Source organism: Octodon degus, unplaced genomic scaffold (genome assembly GCF_000260255.1).
Source record: "Octodon degus isolate 3935 unplaced genomic scaffold, OctDeg1.0 scaffold00308, whole genome shotgun sequence".
Classification (NCBI taxonomy): Eukaryota; Metazoa; Chordata; class Mammalia; order Rodentia; family Octodontidae; genus Octodon; species Octodon degus.
In genome coordinates this window covers 886667-895549 of record NW_004524884.1, presented here as the reverse complement: position 1 = coordinate 895549, position 8883 = coordinate 886667, and the positions used below count along the sequence as shown (strand labels likewise).

At 38.9% G+C, this 8883-nt stretch overlaps 1 pseudogene; it reads right to left on the bottom strand.

Moving 5' to 3' along the window:
• Nucleotides 1-4327: 4327 nt before the first annotated feature.
• LOC101571456 lies at nt 4328-4946 on the bottom strand (annotated as a pseudogene).
• Nucleotides 4947-8883: the final 3937 nt, after the last annotated feature.

Sequence of the window (8883 nt, the reverse complement as noted above, 5' to 3'; positions counted from 1 at the left end):
ACAATAAATAAATGTAATGAATAAAAATAAATAAATATAAAAAATAGTTAAAAAAATTAAAAAAATTAAAAAAAAGAAGTGGAATTTAAATGCCGTGAGTCATGGCAGTTTGTGATTTGAGAAGTAGAAATTTCTTCTCTGGTTAATTTTTACTTAAACTAAATGGTAGCAGGGATCAGAGTAATAGGTGAAAACTTGCTGTCAAAAACCCTGAGCAGTTCATTTTAGATGCACTCTAAATCCGAGAGAAATCTCAACATAGGACTGGTATGGACAGTGTCCTGGACTCTTGTGCTGACATAGCTGAGCTGCGTGTGTGAACTGTGTGCTCCGTATACAACAACTGTAAGGATTTCTTGAAAACTAAAATGGTACTTATTCTTTTGAAGTAATGCCAGAAGCTTCAGGTCTGGCTCTCTTCCCCGGCCTGGAAAGACCAGAGCCTAGTCTATTCAAATGAAATTTAATTAAGTTATTTTGTGTGTAATTTGGCCAACTTTAGGGAAGGACTAGAATGTTAGAGGAGGACAAATGCATGAAAACACTGGATTGGATGGTGTGGCAAGAGGAAAATTAAAGCAGGAGGTTTTTCACTTAAATTCTAAAGTCTTTGACATGCATCCAGCTGGAGACTTTTAAAGCAATTTCAAGGAGAGGACACTTACTGCGTTTAGTACAAGAAGCAGGTTTTTGGTTGAGTTGGTATTCTGTGACTATTAAGCTGCAAAAAAACCTTTTTTTTGGTTAGGACTCAAATCCTTTATTTTTGGAATCTTGATTTTATGCTTCTTTTGCTTAAATACACAGAAACATTGATATGATATTGAAGTAACAGTTTGTTTTCATTTTTAAAAATAATTGTATTGAGAAACAAATAGCAGTGAGACAGTTTCAAAACCGATTACTAGCACAGTTTCAATAATGAATACATTGCATATTGTTGTCTTGGTGGTTATTCATTGTACAAGATGCAGAATGATATCCTGTCCACAGACACTATTAGAACAAATTTCTCTATTTATTGAATTAAGAGAATGCATAAGCTGCAAAACTTCTGAGGACTTCTGAATAAGGAAAACAGAAGTTTAGTTTTCCATAAGATGGTGATAGGGCTTGTGGATAGTATCATGTTGGTAAAAAACTGCAACTAGAAAATGTACCACCCATTTGGAACCATGTATGTATCTTTAGTGATCTTGGGGGGTAGTTTGTGAAAAAGTGGGACTTAACATCTATTTGAAATGAGCTTTGTGGCATGACCACTTCCACCGTGAAACAATGTCAGTATATAAGTCATTGTTGCACGTCTAAAAACCTTTTCTTAATTTCAACTTGCCAGAAACATCTTTTTCACATGCAGTCTAAATCTGACTGCCCTTTATAGTCTAGACATTTCTCCAAGCTCTACTGTATTTATTTATTTATTTATTCATTCATTCATTTATTTTTTGCATTTTAGGAAAGGGTCTACAGGGTGTTCAAGGTCTCACTACTAGATCGGACTCAGTGATCTGCCTGTTTATGGCCTCCCAAGAACTGGGATTACAGGCATGCACCACCATGCCTAGTTTTCTGAGCACTCCTTTAAGATTAGTGCCACAAAAATAGGAGAGGAAAAAGGAATTCAATTAAGTTCTTACCTGTGTCAAACACTATGCCTGGCATTTCACTTACAGTACATATATTACAGCCATCCTGCAACACAGGACTTCTCAAACCTTAGAAAAATATAAGGTTTGGAGCACAGGGTAATTTTTGCTACATCACATGAGTAGCAAATGACAGGGCGAGGGATTGACCCCAGGCCTAATTCATGTAGGGTGATACAGCCCTCATTCCTCCTGTCCTGAGGTTGACTTTTTCCAGTTCATTTTAACACCAAAATAAAGGTCTGTGGGAAAATACTAAATTATGCTGAAACGAGGACAGTGACAATGAAAATAAAATGCAATTTGAGGACTGTGTAAAAGTTTTACTTAAAATTTTCCTGTCCCAGGATGCCTCTCTGTCTCTTATTTAACTCTAGAAACCTGACTTTTTGCTCACAAAACTTATCACAGCAGGCTCCTCTGAAGTCTGTCCTGCCCTCACTGGAGCACCCCACAATCAGGTGCTTTCCCTCTGAGTAGAGTTTTCCTATTTGCAGAAGGCTCCTGAGCATCTCATTTCCCCCTGAATCCTCTGTTATAGCAAAGTCTCCTCTGATGTAAAAGTACACTCTGATTAGTGACTGTTAGAAGCCTTCTTTCGGCATCTTCAACACATTCTCAGAGGATTCTCCAAATAGCCTGATGAGGAGAATTAGATTTGCCACATGATCTTGGCAGTCAGTGACAGGGATTATGTAACCTTGATATTTGCAGTAATGTTTTAACAAGATGTATCACTCAGATCAAGCCACTGAACCATTGAGATGAATATGCTTTCATAGATGATCAGAAAAAAAGCTTTCCTTATAAACCCTGTACATGGGAGTGGACCACAGAGCACAGTGAGCAATTATCTAGGAGAGACTGACTGACTTTAGAAAATCTTGAGTGCTTAAAGGAATTAAACAGTGGTTTCTCTTTGAACATGCTAGCTCTGATAGAAAAAAGAAAACGGCTGTCCTTGAACTGCTTCTTGTCTTTCATCTTCCAAAGGGAAATGCTGGTTTGCAATGTACTAAAGACACCTGTACCAGTTTCCAGGAGCTTTCAGTCATGTCATGGTTAGCAGAGGCTCTCAGGTTAAAATATTTCCATTATGTCAAAGGGAAAGAGAAAATATTCATCCTAAATGGTTTACATAGGTTGTTGAAAGGACAGTGCAGAAAAGTGTTAGTGGGTAATAAGATTGGTTATTACCTTCTAAGATTCATAGATTTCATTTAAAAGTAGATAAGAACTTGTTTTAGAAATCAACAGCCATATGGTCACTGTAAAAAGAAATTGGAAGATTTTGAGGCAATGTTGGCCTCCACAGAAACCCTGGCAATAACCAAAGTAGGTCATATTATAAAATTTAGTGATGCTTTATTAAGTACTGTTGTGGCATGTGTCTAGATACACCTGCAGAGCTCCATGCGGTCATAGGTGGAGATTTTCAGAGGCAGCTGGATCTATGGTATGTGGTATTGCAGTTGAGAGACGCTGGCATTATGTATGTGATGCTGGGATCAGTGTGTGTGCTTTCTGAATTACTCTACTGACTGGTTTGTCTTTAGCTCTGGGTGCATATGATGGGAAGGCTCACCCTGGATGTGAGTGATACAACCTGAAAGGTAGGTTGTCTGGAAGGAATAATAGGGAGAGGCAGGCTGCTGCTGCTGCTGCTTCACTACTTTGCTACTTGCTGCCTCTGCCTTCTACTGCCATGAACTGCTTCTCCTCTGTGATGCCCCTCTGTCATGCTACCCTGCCTTGGCACCAACCAGTTAGGAAGTGATACCTCTACTAACTAAACTAAAGCGACCCTTGCCTCCTCTAACTTCTTGGTGTCAACTATTTTGTCTTAGCTGTGTGAAAAGTAACTAGACAAGGACCTTGTATATGGTAGTAGCTTATGGGATTGACTAAAACACCCATCCCCATCTTACTTACTACTCCTCACCTCAGCTCTTCTCTCGAGTAGGACACAGGGTGTTAAGATCACGTGACTAAGACTGAAGGAGCTTGTATCCCTGGGTCATTTGAATATTTAAGCTGACCATATAACAATTTAGTATAGGGCTGGGGATATAGCTCAGCAGCACACACACCTGCCTGGGAGGCACAAGGTCCTGAGTTCGATTCCCAGTACCAAAGAAATAGTATAAAATAAAAAGAAAATACCATAGGCTTCGTGGCTTAAGCAAGAGAAATACATTATGTGAAAGTCCTACAGAATGGGACCCCCAAGGTCAAAATGATTGCCAACTTCAGTTTCTTCTATGGCGCCTCTATTTGCCTTCCTCACTGTTTTTCCATGTGGTATCTCTTGGTGGATGTTCTAATCTCTTCTCATAAGAATACCATGCCACATAGTGGAAGGTTCTCACGAATGTAAATTCATTTTGCCACAATTACCTCTTAAGGGGCCCTAACTCCATATACAACTACATTCTAGTTACTGGGTGTTAGGACTGGAACATACGTATTATAGGTGAAGAAAGACAAGGCAAATCGTGACACTGCCAATTCAAACCATAACTAATATGTGGGGGAAACCCTCCTCTCTTCAGTGATCTAAATTTCAGGGAAAGTTTTTATTCCATTAGCTTCCAGTTACTCTATGGGGCTACTATAGAGTTATGTTTTCTAGTATTAGTCTTATGTCAATATTTTATTTTATTTTATTAATTTTTTTTATGAATGATAACTTTATTTTAGCATTTACAACTTCTTACAACTGAAACTCTGGGAATTCAAAATTAACGTCCTTGCCTGTGAGCTTCTTATAGACACCAGAGAATGTCTCGACCTTGTGCTCCACATTGTTCTGCTGGGCCTTGTCCAGGTGCACCTTGATGAGCCAGCCGCCGTCCAGCTTCACACGGATCCTCTTTCCCACGATCTCGCTGGGGAAGACGAGGTCCTCCAGGATGGCGTCGTGCACTGCAGTCAGTGTGTGGCTTCGGGGCGCTTTTGCTTATTTTTCTTGCGGCTTTTTCGAGTTGGCTTGGGCAGAATTCTCCTCTGTGCAATGAAGACCACATGCTTTCCGCTGAATTTCTTCTCCAGCTCTTGTACTAGCCGGACCTGGATTTTCTGGAAAGATTTCAGCTGGGGAACTGGGACAAAAATGATGATTGCTTTCCGACCACCACCAACCTCGATTTCCTTGGCCGCAGTGGTGTTGAGCTCGCGCAGCTGCTCCTTGAGGTCCAAGTTCATCTCCAACTCCAGCAGGGCCTGCGAGATGCCGGACTCGAACTCGTCCGGCTTCTCGCCGTTGGGCTTCACGATCTTGGCTCTCGATATGAACATGGCGAGAGCCTTGTGGAGCGTAGGCTTAGGAAGAGCTTATGTCAATATTTTAGTTACAAAGAAAATAGTGTGTGCCTAAGGAGAGTCACATGGAGAGAAAACATTCTCTCAGGCTTTCACAGAGAGCACATTGGCCAAGCAATGGCTGTGACTCAGCCACATGGCTGACACTGACAAGGGATATACAATCTGGGGTACAGGATCTCAGGATAAATCCTGAGGGATTTCACTGACCTTACCAGACCCAAAAGCTACCACTCTTGTTGCATAGGTCCTGCTTTACCTTGGTCTTAACCATCCAGCAGAAAAGTATAAAATCGAAATATAAGAAGTAAGGACGTGCTGTTATGTTGAGCTAGAGGGGACTCAGGTCAACAATTTCTGACATTGCCAGTGAAGCGGAAGACCCAATACTGTTATGGACTACTGGACTCTTTTAGAATATTTTGCCAAGTTAACACACCTATAATATTCAAATAATGGAACTAAACAAAAAAGGAGATACATATGAATGTCCATTTTGTATCTGTGTATTCAAATTGGTTAGGATAGATATATAGTTACATTCTCTTAATGAATAGAGGGATTTGTTCTAATAGTGTTTGTAAATAGGATATCATGTCCACATCTTGTACAGCAAATAACCACTAGGAAGAATGTATGCAATGTGTTAATTATTGAAACTATCCTACCAATTTGGTTTGAAACTGTCTCATTGTTATTTGTTTCTCAATAAAATTATGAAAAAAATAAGAATGAATGTGGGAAAGGAGAAAGAGGAGGATGGGATGGGAGATGGGAAGGAATTTAAAATTTAAAAAGAAGCAAGCTGTACATATACCCACTCCCCAAGATGACTATAAGTGAGTGTACTGTAGACATGTATTAATAAAAAAGTGAAAAAAAGAAGAAAATAATGTATAAATTTGTGCTGTAAAACATTTTTGTCTGTATTTGGTACAGGGTCTACAGGGTCTCACTATGGAGACTGGACTCATAGTGATCCTCCTGTTTTCAGCCTCCCAAGAGCTAGGATTACAGGCATGAGCTACCATGCCTAGTCTCAATGACCATCTCAATGTGCCCTGGTGGTGGAGCCAGCACAGCACATTGGGAATCAAACCCTGGCAGCTGCACTATGCCTAAGCAGGTGCTTTAGTCCACTGAGCTATCTGGCTCGCCCTGTGTTGTAAAATATTTCTAAATTGCATATAAACCACAATTCTTCCTTTTCCAAAGTTCCTGCAAGTTGTAGCCCCTCCTCCAAAGTAAATATAGCTAACAATGTGGGATGTATAATTTAAAAGCTTATTTCAGGCTTCTAGAAAGCTAGAAATGCTATAAAACATGCATTTTAACTAAACATAGATAATGATAAACACATTTGTTTCTGTCAGTTGCCTTTCTCATTCTTAAGGGTCCCAATCAGTTTTCTCAGAATTAATACATTTAAGTCAAAGTGTGACACTTAAAGATAGGGTCCTTTAGAAACAAGTTAGAATGATATTAAAGTGGATTCTAACTCAATGTAATTGATATACTCAGTGAAAAGGGTGACAAGGAGACACAGATGTACCAAGAAGAAAGGCAATATGAAGAAGCTGCGAAAAAGCCAGCCATCTGCAGACTCAAGACACAGATCCAGAACAGACTCTTCCCTCAGAGTTTGAGCCCTTAGCTGGAATCAACTTTGTCAACTCTTGATTTTAGGCTATCAGACTCCAATACTGTGAGATAATAAATCTATACTGTGATGATTTGTTATAGAAGCCTTAACAAATCAATATAACTACATATTAAAATCAGTGTGAGGTCTTTCTATAATGGCACATTTCTATCCATCTTGTACTTATAATTACTTCTTAGACCTATGTTTAGTGTAATAACAACATCATCTAATCTCTTAGTGATGGGCACGTAAGTTTTTCCTTAGTTGTTGCTAAGGAAAACTACAGGCAACAACTTTGGATCTAAATTCTTGGGGAAATGCAAGGTATTTCTTGTAAGAAAAATATTAATGAGGAAATTGAGGCAAAGTAAGCAAACTGTGAATATTTTGTACATTTATGAATATATTTTCCCAAAAAGGTTCCACCACGATATTGTCCCACAAGTTATTTTATGTGACTTTCTTCTATTCTTAAACACATAAGACTTATCAATGGTTTCAATTTTGGTCAAGCTTGTAAGTGAAAAACTGAGGTGACCTTGAGTTTAGTGATGAATTTTTTAGATGCTACTTCAAAAGTCCCAAAAAGGTAAGAAAAAATGTTAAGTTGAATTCATTAAAAATACAGACTTCTGCTCTGTAACAGACATTAAGAGAATGAAGACAAGCCAGACACTAGAGGAAAATTTTGCAAAACTTATGACAAAGCGAATGTATCCAGATATACACAAAACTTTTAAAAACTAGTCATTAAGGAAATGTAAAATTCAATTAAAAGTTAGAAAATATAACAACACATATTTTACTACACTTTATATGTACAACATGTAAGTATGTGAAAAATATAACAACAGATATTTTACTACACTTTATATGTACAACATGTAAGTATGTGAAAAATATAACAACAGATATTTTACTACACTTTATATGTACAACATGTAAGTATGTGAAAAGATGTCAAATGCCACATGTCATTAGGAACCTACAAAGTAAAATCATGAAGAGACAGTATTATAAATACGATAGAGTGGCTGAATTCCAGATAACTAAAAACACCAAATTTTAGCAGGTATATGGAACAACTGAAACCCAGTCATTGCTGATAGAATATTCATGGTGGGAACATGAAAGCCTATTGCTAAGTGAATAAAAGATAATATGAAAGACTATCTAATGCATGATTTTAAACATACAATAATGTGACACAGGCAAAAGTATTAAGACAATAAACAGGTTAGTGTTTAACGGTATTCTGTGGCTAAGAGGGGGAGCTGATTAATAGGTAAAGAACAGAGGAGATGTAAACTAGCAAATCAGTTGTGCATGACAATGCAGTGATAGACGCTTGTCACTGAATATTGGCAAAGTTGGACAGCATGCAAAATGTTAAGACTAGGACTTCTGGGAAGATGACAGAGCAGTGAGAAGCAGAGAAAGTGCTTTTCTGAGATTTAGTGTCTAAACACCGGAACATGGTAACATGAGGAAGAAAAGAGGAGACAGCTGAGTCCCTGGGGCCCAGTAAGGATCTGAAGTGATAACTGAAACCCAGTGACAGAGCAAAGACAGAGACTTCTATGAAAAAGAGGGAGGTGGCAGCCAGAGGCTTCTCCTTAGGCCCAGACTTACTGCACAAGAGGAGTGGCTTGAACTTTTGATGCACAGTGAGTGCAGGTGATCTCAGAAGCCACCATGGAGAAGCTCACTAGGAGTGTGGAGCAGGGGACAGGGTGCTGAAGTGACTGGTGAGTTATTTAGAATGAGATATTTCCAGGAGAGGGCAATTGGACAGTATGCACCTTAGAGCGAGGCTGACTGTGTTCATAACTGGGAATAGCTGCCGGCCAGCTCCATCTAATGGCTCCTAATATCACAGTGAGGCTGCCACGTTTAAACTGGCAGGAGCCACATGACGTGTTACAGGCTAAACAAATGAAGTCTTAGTCTCACAGTCAAAAATCAGCCTGAACTTCAGTGGACCTGCAGGTAGACACTTACGAGGATTATCCCTTATCCCACTACACTGTTGTGACTGGCTTATGGAGATTAATCAGTTCAGATCTTGATCCTGCCTGTCTACACTCTCTACAGTGACAGCAGAGACATGCCTTAAAATGAACATTGTTTCTTTATTTTCCTGCTTTTGTTTTGTATTGTTTTCTTGCTTTTGTTCTTGTTTCACTGAATGTGAACATAGTTTCTAGCATTGTTCTTTTTATTGTTTTCTGTTCATGTTCTTGTCTCTTCCTTGTCTCTTTCTCTTCT